Source organism: Phalacrocorax aristotelis, chromosome 5 (genome assembly GCF_949628215.1).
Source record: "Phalacrocorax aristotelis chromosome 5, bGulAri2.1, whole genome shotgun sequence".
In the NCBI taxonomy this organism is placed as follows: Eukaryota; Metazoa; Chordata; class Aves; order Suliformes; family Phalacrocoracidae; genus Phalacrocorax; species Phalacrocorax aristotelis.
The window spans coordinates 59,778,554-59,800,159 of NC_134280.1; the positions used below are offsets into that span (position 1 = coordinate 59,778,554).

The following is a 21,606-nucleotide window of genomic DNA, read 5'->3' on the forward strand; positions in this document are numbered from 1 at the left end:
AATAAAATGAATTATTTATGCTTTTTCCATTTTTCTTTCTAAACTTCAACTACTTTTCTGTATCTACCAAAAAGTTCCATGACTTCTGCTCTTTCCTTAGGAGAACAAAGACCAGTAAAAGTACTGGAGGAGAATAATTCCTAATTAAAATATGATAACTTATTAATCAACAGCTATCATATCTCTGGTTTAAAGACCATTACATGAGAAAATCCAATAGGTAGAGGTTAAATATGCTGTTCACTATTATTATTAACTGAAAACACCATTCACTACTATTCCTTATTAGCATTGCTATTTCTATTTATGTTACGGTACCTCCCAGCACTCCTGTGGCGTTAGTAAGCTCCCTTTCTTCCAGATCTCTCCATAAATTCAGAAATGTCTTTGCTGTGATGTAGAATAATGCTCCTGTAGTTACACTGCTAAACTGGATATCATCAAATCTGCATTAAAAGCTCAATGCTGCCTAGCTCCTTCTGTGATATCTTGAGCAAGCCACTTAACTTCCCCATAATCAATTCCCCATCTGCAAAATGGAATCACCACACTTATTTCTTCTTTTCAGTCTAATTAGAGCTTAAACTCTAGAGAACAGCAGTTTCTTTTTTCTCTGCATTTGGCCAGTACCTAACGCCTGGGGCACTAAACTGAAGGGAGGTTGCATCAGTCAAGGGACGGCACCAGAGCCCAGCAGAGGAAGAAGGACTGACACCCTGTAGTCAGCAGTGTGTGAGGGAGTACAACTTCATGTTGGCTGGCCCAAATTGCTTCCCAATAAAATACAACAGGGTTTTTCTTTTAAACCTAACCAACAACTCTGTCTTCCATTGTTCCGCTGGCATTTGTGGTGCAATCTGCTCCTAGCTACGTGCCAGGGGGACATTTCTGAATTGAGCCCAGGTAGATTCTCAGTGTAAGCCAACCGTTCTGGGAACTGGTTGCCTCAAACAGATCCGGACAACATGCACAACAGAAGGGTTAATGCAACAGAAAATTAAAAGCAAGCACACTTTATTACCCATGTTAAAGGTTCATCCTTGGAAAGGAGGTGGATGTTCCCTCTCTGAGGCAAACGAAGAGGAACAGAGCTGTTTCATAAGGGATCCTCTAACCCAACGACTGTTACAAGCCATATGACCCTAGTGGACCTACTTCTCTGAGGATATGGAGGAGAGGACAAGACGGTCAATTACAAAGACTCCTTAAATTTATCCCTTTGTAAAGACTCCCAGACAGCCACCAGGTGTGATGCTCTTGCAGCTGGTTCCACTGGCATTGCAGGACTGTCCCTGCCCCATACCTTTGTGTAAATGAACTCTGCATGGAAGTCAGAGAATAACAAATAAAAGTTGTGATACTTATAGTTTTTCATAAAGAACAAGAATTTAAAATAAATTATCTGATGACCTTGTCCATCACAGGACTTAAAACTCCAGCTGTATTTTAGGAATGGACTTAATATATTCCCAGAATTTTTCACATTATATTGCCAATATCTATTAAAATTTTTTATCTATGACTGTATTGCGTTGAATAAACAATATGGGGGATTAACACACATAGCATAGAGCACTATTCTACTTTGTATTAGATTTGCTGCAAATTAATATGCTTTTTTTCCCATTATAATGTCAAAAGATCATATTCAGGTTTTCTATCAAGCTTGTGCAAAGCCACGTGTCCTTATTTTTCATCCCCAAACACACAGAGATTTGTAGCAAGCATAAAACTATCAAACCAACCACTAGCTAACCACACTTCAAATTCGAAAGAAGACATTTACATTACTGAAATTGTGCCCATCTAACTAGTACAAAACAGTCTTCTATTCCCAAAATCTAACATTGTGGAGGGTGAATATCAAAACACACCGAGAGCAAAGCTTTGCTCTCGGTGTAAGTAGCTGTTCATAGCTTTGCAATACCAGGAAGCTTTATTTGCCACAACAATGCAGCATCACTACTGAGTATAAGTAGGAAAGCAGACTGTAATCAATGACTTAAAAATCTGTACCCTTGACAAAGTCACTGTTCTCTCAATCACCTTCATTTTCAGCAAGTGGTCTATTCTTACTCCTGTCATATACTCTTCCTAATGTGGACTGACTTTATAAGCTTGAGTAAAACATGAAGTCTTTTTCATAGTTAGGTGTAGCATGGAAGTAGGTGCAAATGGAACAGAACCCAAATCTTGGCTTGCCACCAGCATGACTTCAGCTGCACATGATAGCTGTGACATTTACTAGGCATTACACAATTCAATTTTTCTGGTTACATTGCAGCTTCTTGTAAATGAAGTGAATGGCCTGAGAGAGCCTCAGGGGAGCCTCAGAGGCTTACCCATGGTCAGTCAGTATGGAGGAATCCTTCCCTGGACTTCAGTATCAGCCTCAGGAGGTGGAGGAAAGTGCTGTGTTTTACCTAATCTTCAATACTGGGCCACAAGCAGTGACTCTGTAGCATGTCCACAGGAGACAAAGCAGTATTTTGCAGTCAGGCATTTTCTGGCCTTTGTTATTTAAAACAGATTATCCTCTCTTTGCAAAGGCAGAGTGCTGAGCAGAGCATTATGTGCACCCTTTGTCTTACAAAACCTATTGGGCAGACTCTCCCAGAATAAAAGGTAAGTCTACTAAAAAAAATTTATCATTTAACTCAGACACAGGACACAGCAGACACATAAATGAAGCTAAAAAAAGTCACTATTTTGAGAAGAGCATTAAAGATGCCCTAGCAGGATACTTAAGTCAGGTTTTATCGTGCATTCCATGTTTTACTGAGTTTTTAATGAGAAATCTGAGTTCAATTGTCTTTGACAGCTTTAGAGCACCCTGCCCAACTGGACTGAATGATGGGACTCTCCCCCTAGAACTGATCATACACTGACTGCCTTCAGCAATATATTTTTAACCCATGCTCTGTTCTTTTCCACTTCAGATACGTTGCCTGAATAATAAACAGTCGTCTTCATTAATTATTGTGCTTCATTGCTTTATGCCACCATAGGGAGAAGAAAGGGAATGAGCAAATGTGTCATCTTCAATACACTGTTGATTCGGTTTCTAATTATGGAAACAAACAGGCTTATAAAGATAGATGTGTTTGCCTTTCAGCAGAGAATCTCTCAAATAAGGACTCAATTTGACTAAGCTGAATTAATATCTGCAGTTGGAGAGAAAGAGCAGCCATACATGGAATGGGAAAATGGTGTCGATCTGCCACTTGGAAATGTTGCACTCTACCACCTGTCTCTATATAGTACAGATGTCTGGAAAGCATAGCACAACTCTCCTCATAAATGCAGAAAACATAATTAATGTGCCATAATTATGTTTTGTATTAACATAATTAAGTTCTAATACTTCTAAGAGGTTGTTTGTTTTTAACAAATTCACAGAGATTTTGTTTGTCAAGTTTCCCTATTCAGCACAACAAAACAGTGCTAAAGAATTCATGTAACTTTGCCTTCTTAGGAAGGGGCAGAAGCAGAGCAGGACAGAGGCAGGGAGAAGAAAGAGTCAGAAGATGTCAACCTTCCCACAGCTACAGAGATTTTATGTGAAGGGATCATTTAGTTCATTAAAATCTCTTCACAAGCCATCTTCATTTCAGGATACGGTCTGAAAGAACGGTGGGCTTGAGAGAGGCCCTGGCAATGCAACTGCTCTCCTTGCAATACTACAGCTTGCTTGGTTTGTGCAAGTGGCCAGCCCTAGCCTCAGAGGGGTGGATGTGGACCACAGTCCCTCCCCCTCTTTGAACACTGGCAGGTTGTGGCAGGCCATACAATATGGAAGAGATTTCTCACATATGCACCAGGGAGTTACTCAGAACAAAAACCATCTCAGATCATGCTCTTCATCCAGTCACATGCAAGTGGCCTACATTTTGTATGCCTCTACCCCCCCTAAACTGGGTAGTTACCAGGCTAGATGCTCAATGATGTAAGGTGCCTTAGCCCCATGGGACTCCAGTATCATACAGCAGCTCTGGATCTGTCCCCACACTTCAAATTTTAAAGTTACTGGTACAGTCTTTTCATAAATAAGAAATTACTGCCTCAAATTCATAGAGAAGCAACTTAAAGAACAGTCAATTAAGCCTCACTTTCAGTAAATTTCATGCTTTAATGTATTCCCATTCCAAGTGCTTAAATGAGTCCTCGCATCTCTCAGAACAATTACATTTGTAAAGTCTGACACTCATGCTTTGCTGAGACAGATGCATTTTACCGACTTTTTAAAACTCTTCTTAGTTGTAAGTTTGCCAACAGAGCTAAAATAATAAATAAATAAAAGCTCTCTCATAACTTCATGCATTTTCTAAAGCCTAAAAGTCCCTGTTGACTTTGGTGCAGCAGAATGCATACTAGATGCTATTGCCATCTCTGCAAGCCTTGTGCTTTTACTTTTAGGGGAAAATTTATTTCCATGTCAAAGGCCCAGGAATTACCATGTCCCTCTTTAACCTCAGCACTTGGCACAAACATGGCTTCTTTTACTGCAAAGGGAAATAAATTATTCTTCAGTACAGAAAGGGGCTTAACATAACAATTGTTCTCCCTGTGCCAGAAATTGTGGATTGACACATTATATGAAAGGGACAAAATCCTGCCAATTAATTATTTTTATGCTCTAGCTTTGCGTGTTCATTGAGCTGCCTAGAAGGTCCCCAGGTAAAGAACCATGCTGGATATTTTCTTGGATCATAAAGGACACTTTTAAAGGCAAATCATTACAGCAGCTGCAGGAATACAGTGGAGCTACTGCCTGTCTCAGACCCATGAGACCACTGGTCAGTTTGCTCCTGGTAAGGATCCCAGGACCTTCCTGAACGCCCTGTGCAGTAGGTCAGAATGGGCTCCACTGCCTCGCACCAAGGCAAAACAGCCAACTGGCAGAGCAACAGAAGCCCGTATACCATCAGAGCTGCTGCCATACTAGGAGCATCTCATCAGGTACATCTTGCTTCTGCATGAAAGGCAAGTAAATTGGCAAAAAGACAGAATTTGACAAACCAATTAATTTTAAACCAAGATTTTTCCATCTTCTTTGTCTGATTATTTGCGGCCCAAAGCCTTAGAAACAGGAAGAGCCGCTTTTCCACTCTTCCAGTAGCTTTTAGAAAAACAGAATGTATTAACATAGCTAACTTTCTGGCAAATAAAGAAAGCCTGTTATACCAGGTTTGCTGTAAAAAGCCCTCCTCTCTTCCCTCTCAGTCTCTCCGTAGGCATACAACCTGAATTCATGTAATAACTTGAATTCATGGCAGCAGCTAGGCATGTAAGAAAAAGTGTTTGCTGCACTTTATCTAATAGGCTTGTATGTGGGATTATGTCACTTATTCTGTATGCAGCTCACTGCTTCATAATTTTTATTTCCCTTTCCTCCGGTCCCTTATCTTTCATGCTCAAGTGATCACCTCTCATCTCTGTAGCAGAAGCAGATAATTCCAAATGGAAAATATTTATAACCAGATAGAGGAATGTCATTTGTAATGCACATGTGTATATAGAATGTTTGCAACAGAGGGCAACAATGCACAAACAGATAACGAGTGCCTGCAGTGCATGCGTATTTAATAACCTCGTGTTATCTGGTAATAGATAAACCACCCAAGGGAAATTACCAATGTGATACACGGAATTGATTTGGACAGACCTCAAAAACAAAAAAGCAGTATAGTCCTTTTCTTCCATTACTATACCTAACTTGTGTTTTTGACCGAGATGCATAATCTAATCTCAGAACTTCAGGCTTTCCACATGTAACGCCAGATAGTGTAATGAACTTTCACAGTCACAACCTTTGCATTCAGCAATCCAAAGTCTCAGCTGCTGTCAAACCTCCCCAGGTCTATTATGGTAAATGAGGCCTACAACAATTCATTCCAGCTCACACCTTGCACTACAAGCCAAGGATTTCTTTATCCTAGCACATGAACAGCACCCTTCTCCCACAATATACATTTCCCCTCTCAACCCCTACACACAAACACACACTTTCAATTGCTCAGGAGAACACAGTACAGAGGAGTGGGAAGCCCACATTGCTTTCAACGGGTTTGACGGGGGCTGCTTTGATCTGCTCTCTCAACAAACGTCATGGGTATGCACGGAAAGAGCTTAGGTGGACACTTCACTGAATCCTCTTGATGGTTCTAAAGTCCTGGGAACCACGTACCAGCAAATAATTCCACTTCAAAACAGTAATCAGTGAATTAGCTCACCTCCCAACACAAAACAGGCTTTGCAGAAGAGACCTGTGCCAGCAGCTATTCCTTGGGCAATCTAACAGACACATACACTACTTGGATTCATTTTGTTTTTTTCCTAAATGATGCATAGTTCCAATCCCAGCCATGAAATTGGGATACCACCCTCCAGATCATTAAGTCCTACCTAGAAATATTGCTGCATCTTAATAAATCCCAATAACATGGGAAGAACAATGAAAATAATCTTTTGGAAACTGTGGCAGCTGAACACCATGTTATGGAGGAGGGGGAGATACTGAAGAAGGAAATATTACATCCATCGTTTTTTGTTAGTACTATTCTCTTGTAGTAATGTCTTTACAATAAGGGCTGTAAACCCCTTTCATTTCCCTTTTATTATTTATTGAGTACTGTCTTTGAACAGTACTCAATATCTCTCCTAAGGTGCATCCTGTCATATGTGTCACTGAGCCCCCATTCTAGCAGCAGAGCGTCTTTGCAATAGAGAGAGATAAATCGAGATGCCAAATGAATCTGCAAGGTCACACCAGAAGTTGCAGCAGGGGAGGAACAGAACCTGGGCCTCCCAGATCCCAGGGCAGCACATTAACACTGTGTGATTTCCCTGAGGCTGTGATTCTACAGTTTGAGCCATGGCCCTTACGGCACCCACAGAACTCTGTGGAGATGCAAGAGCTCATCCACATCACTGGGTCAGGATTAAGAGGCAGCTGATATCCAGAGCTCTTGTTAATGTCAACAGAAATGCATTGCAACAAAGGAATTAAACACAGCCCTTCCATTCCCCTATCAATGGGAGAGACTCACATGCTTACGTCTGAGTACAGAGCCGAGCTTACTAAAGGTAAGTGTTAACATCGAGAGAGGAGAAGAAAATAAACCTGCTCTCAGATAAATATTCCTTCCAGCTCTTTAATTAATTTAAGCATATGCCACAAGGCAGGACTAATTAAAAAAAAAAAACCCACAACCACCAAGTGTCTTTTTGTGGATTATAAAATTCCCAATTGGAAAGTTCACATGTGACAATAAAAGCCAGTTGGGCATGGGCGTGCTTATACCAGCAAACACGCAAACATGAGCTAGAAGTAGAACGGGGACTTTCCAAGCACTGCCAATAGTTACCAACTGCCATACAAACAACACAGCAAGGGTACAGAAGCTGTTACCTATCTCTTGAAGATTTAAATAGGTATTGCTATGAAAATATCTTTAAGCACAGACCTATAATTATATAATCTTAATTGTTACAATCAACTTACTGATTGCTGGACGCTTAACTTAATCTTAGCAGGAACATTATTCCGCTCTGGTTCACTGTGTATGACTGCTTCCCATTTAGGGACTGTTACTAGATATATTATGGCTACAATAATATGGTCACAACAATGGTTAAACCTGGCCACGAACAAGCACTATGACTGAAATCAGATATTCCTATCACATCTAATGCAAGAATGACTTCTGATGTTTATTTGGATACAAGAGCTTTAGAAACAGGCCATAAAGCGAGAAGTACACAAGCACCAAGATCATGTATTAGAGGTGACACAGTGAATAAAATACACAGCTGAAACAACCATTGCTAAAATTCTGAGTTTGTAATTTCATTTCCTGGAGTTCTTGGATTCATTTGTAAAATGACCTTTAAATGTTAAAGCGAAATGCCTGAGAAATGGATTCTAGTCCCAGCTGGATAGCAGCTGCTTCCAGTAATCAAAGTGGCTTTTTTTTTTTTTTAATATACAGTATCTAATTCTAATCTATTTCTTGGATGCGCATGGAACAGAAAAATCACTATTCAGAAAAAGAAACTAAATGCCTGAACAGAGCCAGTCAGACTGTATAAATTTAGAAAAATACAATCTGAAGAGCACATTAGAAATACTCTGTACTTCTATAACCATAAGATGCAGCAAGCTGCTTGCTGTACTGCAAACTTGATAAATAATCATGACTCCAAGAAACAGCATGGCAATTCATGTTATGATAACAGATTCATAAGGAAAAGGAAACTGCCAATTAAAACACAATAGTCCAAGTGTAACCACTTTATTTCTGGACTGCATTCAGAGGAAATCAGTCACACAAGTTGCATTAAAAACGGACTATGCAAATATGCTGTTAGAAATGTATGGAACAGAGCTGCTTATATTCCTCTCTGAATCAAACCTCTCTGTAACAACAAGGAAGTTGAGAACAGGAATATAAAAGGAAGATGAAAAAGGAAGTAATCACAGAACGCTTCTGGTTAGCGGGGACCTTTGCAATCCAAGCCTTGACCCAAAGCAGGTCCAGTTAAACAATATTAAATATATCATTCACTATTAAAGAGTTATTTAGAAGAATGCCAGAGAGCATTAAAAGATGGTTTTTGGATTTGTTTTTAATAAATGGGGCTTAGCCTTGCATGCCATATTGATTTTTTTAAAAATCTTTATATCAGAAATTAGAATCCAACTTTCTACCTATTGCATAGAATTACTTCCCTGGGAGCAAAAGAGTAGCTGGCATGCGCCAACCCTGATGTTATTGTGAGAGCATCCTTGAGAGTCAGGCAGCAATAACACTACTTCTCCTTTTGAGACCTCTCTCTACAAATCAATCTGCAGTTAAAAGAAAAAAAAAAAAAAATCCTCTTGTGGTGCATTTTTTTCAGCCTGGTCCAAATGTAGAGTTGCCAGCTCTTCTGTTGAATGAATGACTCCTGCTCTACCAGACAACTCTTACACATCAGATGCAAAATGTTCTGCCCATATTCCAGGTCAGAAAGATTGGTTTCTTGACTACCTGTGATCATGTTGTGGGATCTTCTCCTTTCAAAGCCAGACTGCCACTTCCAGAAGAATGCAATTCACCACAGCAATAGTAATACAGCACCCAGTACACCAAGAAGTAATACAGCCTGCCTGGGCAGGAGGGCTCTTTTTGACAGATGGGATTAGGTCACAAAAAGGAATTGTTTTTAAATCAGCAGAGCTGCATTCACACAGATGTTTCTGTCAACAGACAGAAGGAAAAAAAAAAGGGCAAATTATACCAGTTTGAGCAATTTTTGTTCATTATTCTAATGGCTAATACGTTGCTGGCAATGCCAACAATAGCTTGGATAATACCACTTGCACAGGCTGAAACACTGATATCACTGAAGTCTATGAGAACTTTTCAGAAAATAATGTTACATGTCCAGGCCCTGAATGCAACATCACATATGACAGCAAGTGCAAGTTATATTAGCACTTATAGAAGCCAGCTCTCACATGCTTTCACATTATACCATGTAGTCTTGAAAAATTCTGACAAACACAATGTATTACATCATCCCACCACTTACCAAGCAAGCAAAGAAGAGCCTTCAGCATGCACTTCCATTACAATCCTAGGAGGAATGTCACCTCATAGACCACTGCCAAGTTCATTTGGGACAACGTGGTAGGTATCTGCTGTGCTGTTCAAGTCATGGATTTTAACTGACAGCACTGGAATAACTTGGAAGTCACAACTTCTCCTTTTTGAAACTTCTTGATAATAAGGACAAAATCCAAATAGTTCTTACTCCTGTAAAGCACCCAGTCAAATCAGAAATAATTTGACTTGCATACCATATGACCTGCACTATTTGTTTCAATCTAAAGATAGAAACTGCTTTTTTAGAAGAATCCACTATGTGCGTTTTTAAATTAAAGCAACAAATTCTGGCTTGCTTCTTTCCCAGCATAGCTGATTAGTCCTTAGGAGTAACCCAGTGCTGGGACCATGCCATTTGGTAGCTGTGGAAAACCTCTATATCCAGCACATATGATCTCCAAGGTAAGGGCTGCTTATTATAATAGTGTATCATCCACTTCTTTCTAAAAAATCCCAAACTCCAAGTATTAAAAGAACACAATAGCATACATTTTGTATCTTTAGATGAAATATATCAGCATGCCACAAAATATTCCAAGTATTTAATCAGCTGTTACAGAAAATGTCTCTGTAGGCACTTAATCACAATCTGTCCATTAGTTTTAAAGAAATGTTTGGGTTTTAATTGTTATATTACAATTGTGTTCATGTCCTGCCTTTTTGCATCAGAAACACATGAAGCACAGTAGCAGCAGCCCTTACATTTTCAAAAAATAAAAAAAGGTGAGGCATTAAAAATAACCCAAGCAGTACCTTGAAACTAAAATTCATACCTTTTCAATTCACAATACAGGGACAGCATTATTACTGGCATCTGTTGCAGTCTGGGAAAGATTTGGTTAAAACCCGCTTAACTGGGAGTATGTTATTTTAAAACTAAAGTATGTTAATCTGGCTATTAGTATGCCTCCCAGCAAGGTGGAAGCCTTGCTTGCATAAAACATGTGCATAGAAGAACACACCAGCCTTGTCCTTCCAGTTCCCCAGAAACAACCAGCAGTAGTGTCAACATTTTTTTACATTATAAGCAGTAAAAGTGTCTTTTCATTGTGCTGAGATACAACAGAACTCCACCCACTCCAGCACTCCCTCCTGGAATTACACCCGAGTGAGCAGCAGGAGGCTCAGGTAGTGGGGCTGCTCCAGGTTTCTGCTTTACACTGCAGATGGCTGGAACTACCAGGGAAGGACAGTACCTGCGCTCCAGATGGCAGGAAGCCGTCTGGGCTACCAGGTCAAGTTCTCCTCTTGTCAGTAAATGCAGAGCTGGTTGGTGCTGGCTGAGAAAACACATGGCACTTCTGGACCTGCTGCCTGGGGTTCAGCAGGTAACAGTCCTCTCTGAATCGGTCATGCATCAACACCTGACCCTGTCCAGTGCAACTGCTCGTGAGATGCTATGGATAACAGTTGCAGAAAATGGACTGAAATCAAAAGAAAACACAAACTGGGCACTGAAATTACTTGGATCTTGGGAGATCCCACTAAAGAAAATTTCCACAGGTGAAGACAATGCCTAAATTTAACAAAAATGTTCAAATAGTTTCTAACTTATATTTTTTTTCATCGAGTAGAGTATTAGGCAAAGAAGAGCCCAGAAGTATAAATATTAGTAAGAAACTGTAATTTGAGAATAGATATATTACAACAGCTTTGTTCAACCTTTGTGTTCTGGTAAATATTACATTAGTTTCAGTTTGTTTCCTTTCTCATTGTTTTTTGTGACTTAATTTTAGCTCTTTACTTCAAAACTTACCTTCTAAAGCAACACTTTAACACTTGTGATCAAAGCACAGAGACTCTCGGGACCCATCAGCCACTGCCCAGTAAGTATAACTCAGGATGTGTCAAACTTGCTGTTCATGTGAAAAACTATGCACACAGGCATTTGTATCCAGGCCCTCCCCACCACATTTTTCAGATAGCTTAATTTTCTCAATAAATGCAGCAAATTTAAATTACTTCATTAAGAGCTCCCAGCATAATTTTTACTGACATAATTATTTCTTATACACATTATATTTCTAAGTCTTGATATTTGTATACAATATTGCTTGGGTATTTTAAGGTCTTCTCCAGGAGATCTTTTTAGGAAGGACTGTTACCTACGCACTGCCTGTACGTCACTTAGCTAGCCGTGATGTGGTCTGTAGGACTGTAAACCTACCAGACTCCATTTACTATAGAGATTCAAAGGCTTGAAGCTATCACCTCCTCTCCAATTCTTCCAGTATACCATTTGAACTTTTACTGTGAATAATGATTTTGCACAGATACAGGCTAATTTCCTTGGATTGGATTTTGATTTGCAATGATTTGCAATTTGATTTGCAGTATATCCACATTTTTCAGAATAGTTACTGTCTGACTTCCCACATTTAAACCTTTTAACATCTTCAAAAGAATGCTTCTTGCAGAGCTAAATTTCATAATGAAATTCCATGACTGAATTCTCTCCAACTTTGAACATTAAATTTCTACCTTGTCTACATATTGCAGTATGTTATACTGAAAACCACTTGACAATTTCAGATTGGGTAATGATCTCATTTTTCTATATGGCATTCATATTGATTAACCTTACAGGGTTATGTCACAGAAGGAGATTGCTCCTGAAGGTAGTAAATTCAGAGTTATAATTAATACCCACATCTTTAATATACCAAGACGCACTTCTTCCATAGACATTTTTGTGATATTTTCAAAGCTCAAAAAGCCTCAGACGCAGGTGTCTCAGATGGCTGAACAGCAAAAAGCTCCTTGAGGCATGTGACACTTTCATCTTCAAGTGCCTCACATCACCCCCCTTTCTAAATCTGCCCTGACATGAAAAGTTACAAATGTGTAAATTGTACTCTATATAGCAAACATGGCCGTGCTACCTATATTGGAAAGAGTTAAGCTGCCTAAACAAACCGTAAGTTAACATAAAACTGCTGTGATGTTTTCTGAGTGAGACTAATAAATGTATATGAATGTCACAGCCAGCCAGCCTGATGCATTTTCCCAAGTTCTCACTCTCTGTCATCACTGCTGAAAATTGCAATCATAGCCCCCATACCACATTGGGAGAATGCAAGATAGAACAAAATAACATGGACATTTTGGACTCTGCCTTGATCACAAGACTGTCACCTCATCCATGACATGAACAAGCAGGTTACATTTCATCTGACTAAACCAAAGGAGAGTGCTGCCTTGACGGTCACCGCCCTACCAGCACTGGCTAGCTGCTACTTCAATCTATAAAGCACAGAAGTCTATATAACAACACATCTGCTTACTGAATTTGGGGTATAATTACACCTGTTGGCATGCAAATCTTTGCCATTGGATAGCAAAGTGGCCCAGCTTTATACAGTCCTTGACCACTTGCATTCTGCAAAGTATTTCCACTGAAGAAGTTTATATGCTTATCAGAAAAGCTATTTGCAAAGCTGTTGTCAAAGGAAATGGCAAGGTTTGCTACCAGAGCTACATTTGTAGCTCACATGAGGAATGGGAACCTGAATCACATGCTACAATTCCAATTAGGGAACTCGAACAAGGAAGATGAGGAACTCCAGTAAATGTCATAAACACAAAAAGACAAAATGCTTGAAGAGGTAAACAAGAAGTGGTCACAGTTCAAATACTGCAAACTGGAGACTAGCAATGTCTCTGCCTTTCACCACAGACAACTCAGGATGATTAAAACACAGAGACCTAGCAGGTTTAAAAACATCTCTCTAAAAATTGGCAGATGTTTTTTCCTCTGTTAGACCATCCAAAAGAACAAAAAACCAAACCAACTACACAGCAAAACCAAATAACCTTCTGAAACCCAAGAAGACCACCAACTCGCCAGAAGTTACTCTCTGTCTTTTTGCTAAGCTGCACATGAAAATTTATTTCAGACTTCCTTTTTTATCTGCTATGTGACTGAATCTTCTCCATAGCTAAAAAGTAAACACTGTGGGTGTTAATTGGAAGCATTTGTGAAAACTAATTAAAATTTCTGTGCTGCAATTGTGCTTTAGACTTTGATACATAACCCAAATCCTAATAAAGATTTGTCTTGTACATGCTTTGTTTAATCTCTTCAGGTAGATAACAAAGAACATATCAGTCACACCTCAACAAAGAGTGGGAGTGACAATTCTCTTCTAATCAAAGGACTTTCTTTACAGCTAAATCTAAAACCATGAATTAGGGGCTTTGGTACAAGTTATCCCTAGATACATACAACTCTTAAACAAAGGGATGTCAAGATAAGCAATGGGAAAGCATATTCCCAGGGAAGACAGTCATGCAACACCACTTTTGGGAAGGTGTTGGTGTGTGCCAGAAGCCACATGAGCAGGCTGGTTACAGTTTGGAAATAAGCTGTTGCTACCTTGTGATCAGCCACCTTGAACATAGCTGGCAGGTTCTGAAATACATCTACCAATGTAAACTTCTGCTCCTCGTGTCAAAACTAATCTGTTTTGTACGTCCTTGCAATAAGAACACATGCAACCGCTCTTTCCATGTGATCATTCCCTAATGATCTAGTTTTCCCCGCCCTTTTGCTCTTCCCTAATGATGTGAAACGGACCTGATATTTGATACATACTAGCACTCACAAACCCGTCTGAAATTAGCTGGCATCAAACATATGTAAAATTTATGAGACGTTGGATGAGCTATGCCTCTATTTCCTCGTGTCCTTATCTACATGTAATGTCTATGCTTATCAAACAATGCCTTATTTTTTCTCCACCCTTCTGCTACTTTTGTTTTGGAACTCACTGGTCTCTTTGTCTGGATTTACAGTGTACTTGAACAAAATCAGCAGCAGTACCAGGGCTTAAAGGTTCTTCACTAAAATCCGGCCATTTCTTTCTCTTTATAAACACCCTGTATTTCACTACTACATGACCAATCACCATTAAAACCTCCTTATTTGAAAGCCTAAAATATCCGCTACCATATTATTATCAAGTATACATGATTTGGATTTACCTTTCAGCAAGTAAAGACACTATCCTATAAGGACAGGGCACCATGGCATCCAAGGGCGCAGCTAGCTATACTGTGCGGTTCACAGCACACACAGCCCCCTGAACTAGCACTAATGAACTGCTACGTCTGCATATGGAGCACTGTGCAGATGTACTGCCTCCAGGTCTGGGAGCAGCTTCACTGTTTTACTTGCAAGACTGAGCCTACAGTACAGGATTGGGAGGAGAGAATGTAGATGTTTAATGTTTAAGGTGGCAATGACAAAGAAATGGTCTTTCTAGTATAAGAGAACAGAAACATTTGTAAGAGCTGTAGGTCACAGGTAAGTCTACCCTACAGGTTTTGACTGCATTTTCCTTAGAAGATTGTACTCCAGCCAGATGTGTCAGAGCTCTAGCAGAGAGCTCCATAATTGCAGAGGAAAGGACCTGTCAGCTATGGTCTTCCACCTGGAATGCCAAACAAATATTTAACATTCCTGGACCTAGGCCATGCAGCATACCTTATAGATAAAGGCGGAGACCTTAGATCCAATTCAAATTGTTAAAAGAAGCTCATGCAGAGCATAGGACAGGCTGCCATGTACAGTTTAACATACCCCTGTGGCTGAGGGAACATGCTGCAGCACTCTGAATTAGTGGCAGTTCCCCTAGATGCCACCCTACCTATCTCACACTACAGCTGTCCAGTCAAGAAATTACTGACAGCATTTGTGCCTGTGGCTGGGCACACCCTTTGGGCTGACTTTCCTTACCCAGACCCTGAGGCATGGTATAAAAACACCTGAGTTGGTTCGTACACAGCTCTCTCAGGTCCATTTCCTTGACAAGTGCAGTATCATTTTAATTTTTCATGCCAATATGCCATTCTTAAAATACTACTAACCACTCTCTTTAAATCTGTATTTTTAATAACAACAACATTTTAGTCATACGAGACATTGCTCTGAAGCTCTATCCTTTTAATTGTTGAAGGGAAGGCATTTTTGCAATTTCTCAGCATCTTGCCATCAGAAATACTTCTGTGAATTAAGATGACAAAAGCAGCTTTGGTGAGAACCATCCAGTATCTGAATTGAGTAAATACAGTCAATGAGGCTCAGTTGGGCTCATAGATCAAAAGAGGTTACGTCCACATGCAAAAATGCAGTCAAATTTTTTTATGTTTTAACTATGTTTAAATTTCCAGTAATTTTAAATCTTTTGTACTAGTGTTACAAAGATATTACTGATGATGGAGATTTGGAAAACCTAACTGGACATGGTCTGGGGCAATTGGGCCTTGCTCTAGCTGACTCAACTTTGAGCAGAGGGGTGGGACTAGCCTCTAGCCCCACACACCTAGCAGAGGGGTGGGAATAGCCTCAGCTGCATCAGGGGAGGTTTAGATTGCATATTGGGAAAAAATTCTTCACTTAAAGAGCGGTCAGGCGTTGGAACAGGCTGCCCAGAGAGGTGGTGGAGTCACCATCCCTGGAGGCATTCAAAAAACATACAGACATGGCACTTCAGGGCATGGTTTAGGAGACGTGGTAGTGTTGGGTTGATGATTGGACTTGACGATCCTAGAGGTCTTTTCCAACCTTAATGACTGCATGATTCTGACTAGTTGATCTTCAGGGGTCACGCTTCCTACCTCAGCTATCCAATGACTCTGTGATAGAGTTCACATCTGCCTTGGACAGAATGCATTAATTTCTTTTGATGCATACCTATCTTCTGATAAAATAACCAACCATAGAACAAATGACAACACTAGGTATATGGTCTAAGAGCAATACAGGAATTGGGATGCATGTGATTTACCCCTTGAAAGCTTCTGTGAGCTAGCAATGTCCAGCCATAAAGTCACCAAACCCAATTTTAATAATAATAATTTCATAGGCAAAGTAAAACCTCACCAAGAAACTAAGTGCACTTTTTTGAATGTGTAGTGTCAAGGTTTTAGAAACATATACCTGAAGCTTGACTCTTAAGCCTATGTTTAGGTGACTGAATAGAAGTTTTCTGATTTTCATAGATCTGCACAGACAATAAACACTATCTCATTCAAACAAACGAACAAGTTCGCCAGTAGTGAGTCCGTTTCACTAATGTTTATGCAACTCTGCATATCAGCAACTAAGTAATATTATAAACCGCCTCCACTTTAAAACTGTATACATCAGTTAATAAATACAAATCAAGTTGAAGTTGTTCTGTCACAAGTCTTCCAACAGCAACAGTTTGCTAAAGAAATTGACCTTTGCAATTACTAGTTTGCAGGTGGTAAATGAGAAAGCATTCATCTGAAGTAGCACGGTGGTCTTATGCTGTTATACAAAGAACAAGCTGTGAGCCCTTTTATGTATATTCCCCATATACAAGTCAAATGGACTGCAGATCCTGACTGTTTTTCTTCAATATACAGTGATGTCTGTTTAAAAGCATATCTCAGAAAAATGTGGTAGACACAGTCAACGTTTACCAACTATTTTGAATATTACAACATGAGAGATACTAAAGGTATTTCTAGTTCTGCCTATTGGCACAGCAACATTCACAGGACTGTTAAGGGCTTTCAGACGATCTAATTTTTCCATACTTGTCTAAGCCTTACAAAATTTTGAGGTCAGAAATTATTTATAGAAGAATAAAAATAAATCCACCAAATACAGAGAGAACTTTATACTACTGGTTGCAACTTTTCCACCTTCCCTTCAATAGGAAGAACAGTTCCTGAGATATTTTTATGATGGTCAGAAACTATAACACCCTTGTTAGAATATGAAATCCCTGCCCTGAAAATCCACATGCTGAATAATCACTGAGTGTTTATAAACTGCACCTTAGAGTTCTTCCGTTTAAAGACCAAAAATAGTTTAATGAATAGAGAATCAAAGACTGCAGCACTGAATGGACTTTGAGAGATCATCTGGTCCTCCTTGCCTCAACACAGAGGGAACTATGTTTCAATTAAACCTGACAGAAGCTTGTCTCATCTCTTTTTAGGTTTATTCAGCAAATATTGTCCCATGCTCTTTATAGATGGATGAAATGAAGCATACAGTAAAGACACATATATTAACAGTACACATTAGTTTGTTGTCTGGCACAGTTAAAAATTACAATACCCCAAACCTACGGTGATTAATCTAGCTATTCGCATTTGAAATCATAAAAATAACTTCCTTCAGACTATTTACAAGAACCATGAGCCATAAACCAAAAAAACTGCAATAAAAGGTCTAAATCTGTTTATGCAACTCTCCACTGACAAGAATACTTTTTCCTCATAAATCTTAAGACCAAGAACTCTTGACTAACACGCACTTTTGAACATTCATAAATATTAACATATTTCAGACAGAAAACTCATTGTAGCAACTTTGCTTTTAGAGTTGGTATTTGAGGATCATCCTTTAATGGGGGAAACAGAAAGACAGATAGCAGTACCTCCCATTGCCAAGCTGGACGATCTTTTTTTGAACAGAAGTTCACTGGAAAATGCAGTATCCTCCCACGAGCAATACTGAGTAGTCACACCAGCAGCCTGTGGGGGATGATAGCTGTAACAATTTGGCAAGACAGATAGCTGGCTCTAAACGCTACTCAGTCATCAGTAACATTTAAAAACCAGCTTTTATACAGAACATGGAAAAACTGTCCAAATTTGCTCACTGCCAAATCACTTGAACATGACGAAAAAAAGGCAAAGGACTAGTTTGAGAAAAAAATATTTCAAATACTAAACTGCAGTAGAAATACAGGGAAGGTGTTAAGGTATAAAGCAATCAATTTCCATAAAAGGAGATAAAATATCTCTTAAGACTTCAAAGTTAAACCAGAAGAAAATCAAATACATCAAATCATACCACGGACATAACTGATGCAGGGAAAAGTATTTTACAGCCCGTAAAAAAAATCAAAATCTACTAAAATCATCTGACCAAGAATGAAACTGATCCACCATCTCAGATAGAGGTCTACAGATGTTTTGTGATTTCCATTAATTTCCCTTTCAGATATAAAATAATTTATTTCAATTATTCAAAATTATGTTAAAAGGAATAGGGTGGCAAGAATCTGTAGCTTGTCTAATAAATATTGCAGGCAGATGCCACAGTACTTAAAGTCCCTTGGATTTTTTTTCCCACGTGTATACCAAACCTGTGGTAAACTAGCATTGTGTTTATGGAAGCCAAGACACTGATGCTCCTGTTAATGACTTACAGTACTATATGATGTAAATATGTTCATTGAATGTAATGGCATTAAGGGGGATGGGATCCATTACTAGTCTAACTGCTACACAGCACCTTACCCAAGGAGTACCATGTTTCCATGTGGTATCTCACAAAATAATATAAATCATGCAACTAAATCAGGCTTACATCATAAATATACACAATTGGCTGTGAGCCATTAGGCTTTATGATTAGGGTGACACAGTGCTCAGTCCCTAATGAACAAAACAGGAGAGTGAAAAGGGTTAGACACTTTTCAAAAGGGCACTGAATTTTAAGTGAGACAGTCTTGAGCAGACTTGTTCCCGTTTTTGCATCTGTGCCAGGAACAGCACAATAGCAAATGAGTTTACTGAAGGAATGCCAGATAAACACATTGAGGAGCCTGGAACCTGACTCCAGGGACAGACCTGAGCAAGCAGTGTAATTACTCAGGCCTTCTTCAGAGGAACTGTAGCCTAGCATGCATTGGAGAGGCTTTTATTTCCTACAGAGAAAGGAAGGAATATCCTGCATGGCCACACCAGCTACCTGTCATCACTCCTCTCTGCCCTGGGAAGGCTCACCTGTTCTAAGCAGCGTGCGCAGCATAGATCCATCCCCTAGCACTCCTGGTCCTGCATACTCCTGTCCTCTCACTTCACTCACTAGGCAATTCACCCGCAGAAACAACATAAATTTTTGTCTCCTGAACAGCTGGAGTCAGAATTGTATTGAAGTATGTGTTGCAGAATATTTACAGAGAAATCTGACTAAATTCTTCCAAAAGAATACCAGACAGAGCACAGGTGGTGCCTCATACTGCCAAAGAAACACAGAACTATTAGGCAGCTATGCAGGTACTCTCAAGATTAATGTACAGTACCTATAGTGAAATTTTTAGAAACGAAGAAATGCCAGGCCAAGAGTCTGTCCAACACCCCCTTTAAAACTGGCTAGTCTACATAATTTGTGTATTTCTCAGCTGTCACTAGTCAAGCCCCTTTTGGGATGCTGCTGCGCCCCTGGGCTGAAGCTTATGTCAACAAGGGTTCTGCTGTTAACAGGATAATGCTTGCAGACCTTACAGCTCAATTTCAACAACATCTTTCAGCAAATTATCCAAAACTCACAAAGAATGCCCTTCCATTTCTGAAAGAATCCCTTAAAAATAGGAACATATTTACTTTGTACTTAATGATGTTTTTATAGACCTTTTTTAGTCAGGAAACTACTGAACAGATAACTGATTACACAGGTAACTGTGTGATACTAAAAGTGGTATCAACTTTAAAAATATAACACAAAAGCAGAGAAAACACTTTCCCCCTATCACAGCCAGTTATATAAATCACAGGAACTTCTACTGTAAGGAGTACATATGGCACAGAAAGAAATGCAGTTTTCACATTGATAGGAACCTCTAAAAATTGCCAGAAGCAGAAATCCACTTAGTTCAAGCGGAGATGGGTAGGTAGGGGAAGATAAGCCAGCAGAAAATTTGGCTCTGATAACCAAAGTAACCTGCTGCAGTTAAAAGTTTTTGAGCATGGACTGAAACTTATTTGAAATAAAATCAATTTCCAGCATACAGATTTGTTAACTCAGGCTATATCTGGTATAAATTAAGTGATCATTCTTCTGGATTAAAGGAATAAGTCCCATCACTGCTCTAATACAAAGAGGAAAGTCATCCAGAGTAGCAGTGTAGCAGAGGATAGTCCATCCAGAGAGTTTTGCATTTTTAAAGAAAATATATGAACTCTAAACCAAGGGGTGTATAGAACACTGTGCAGCACCATAAAAATTAATGCAATTTTGGAATACGTTTTGTCATATATTAGGGGTAACTCTCAGTACATAATATCCTGTGCGAGAGATATAAATCACACACTGCTGTTTTTCATGTTACTTTGATAACTTTGATAATCCAGTCCCAGGAAGTCAAATGAACTATTGAACATGCATCTTCTACTAAATAATTCCTCTACTTTCTTTCCTCCTGCCCTAAAATTGATTGAGCTATTGTGCAGTAATTCACAGTTGATTAAACTCAGTTTGATATATTCTGATGCAACAGGCGTATTTTTCTAGGGCACTTTCCATTATAAGGAAAGCTGATTAGACCCCTTTTTCCATTTTACTGTAACTAAGTCATCTCTCTCAGTGTTCCGAGTTTAGGGCCATAAAATGAAGGTTAGGTTAACAGACCATTTTATTAACTCACCTCCCCTGAGGTTTTCCTTTTTAGATACTTTAAAAGACCCCTGACTTCCTAATTTTTATCCCTTATTAAAAGAGTGCTAAAAAGAACAAATATTGGACATGGCTAACCTATGCTGAGCATGCAGTCAGAATTACGTATCGTTGAAAGTGACTGAGGCTTAGTTTTGCATTCATCTTCCTGGCAGTCTCTGTAGGCCAGTCCCTCAGACAGGAGCTCCCAAGAGCTGAAAGTTCTGATAAGAACAGGCAGGATCACAGAGGTTTCAGTTACATCCACTTGGGACGACAACTCTTTCTTTTAATGATGAACCATTTCTAATCTGAGGAGGTGGCATATATGAGCTTCTGTACAGACCTAACATCACTGAAGGATTTGATTTCCTTCATTTTGTGATAACATTCTCTGGACTAGTTATATGACTTTATGGATAATATTTTTCTATGTCACAAGAATGAACCTACATCACACTGTAGAATGCAACCTATTAATGAAACAGGAGACAACACCTTTCAAGATCAGCCCTCAAACTGAAAACAAAACCC

General features: G+C 39.3%; 1 protein-coding gene across 9 annotated transcripts in view; it reads right to left on the reverse strand.

The window, feature by feature from the left end:
• Positions 1–21,606, reverse strand: part of GALNT18 (polypeptide N-acetylgalactosaminyltransferase 18) — a 342,335-nt gene that overhangs the window by 80,354 nt on the left and 240,375 nt on the right. The gene's annotated exons all lie outside the window — the stretch shown is intronic.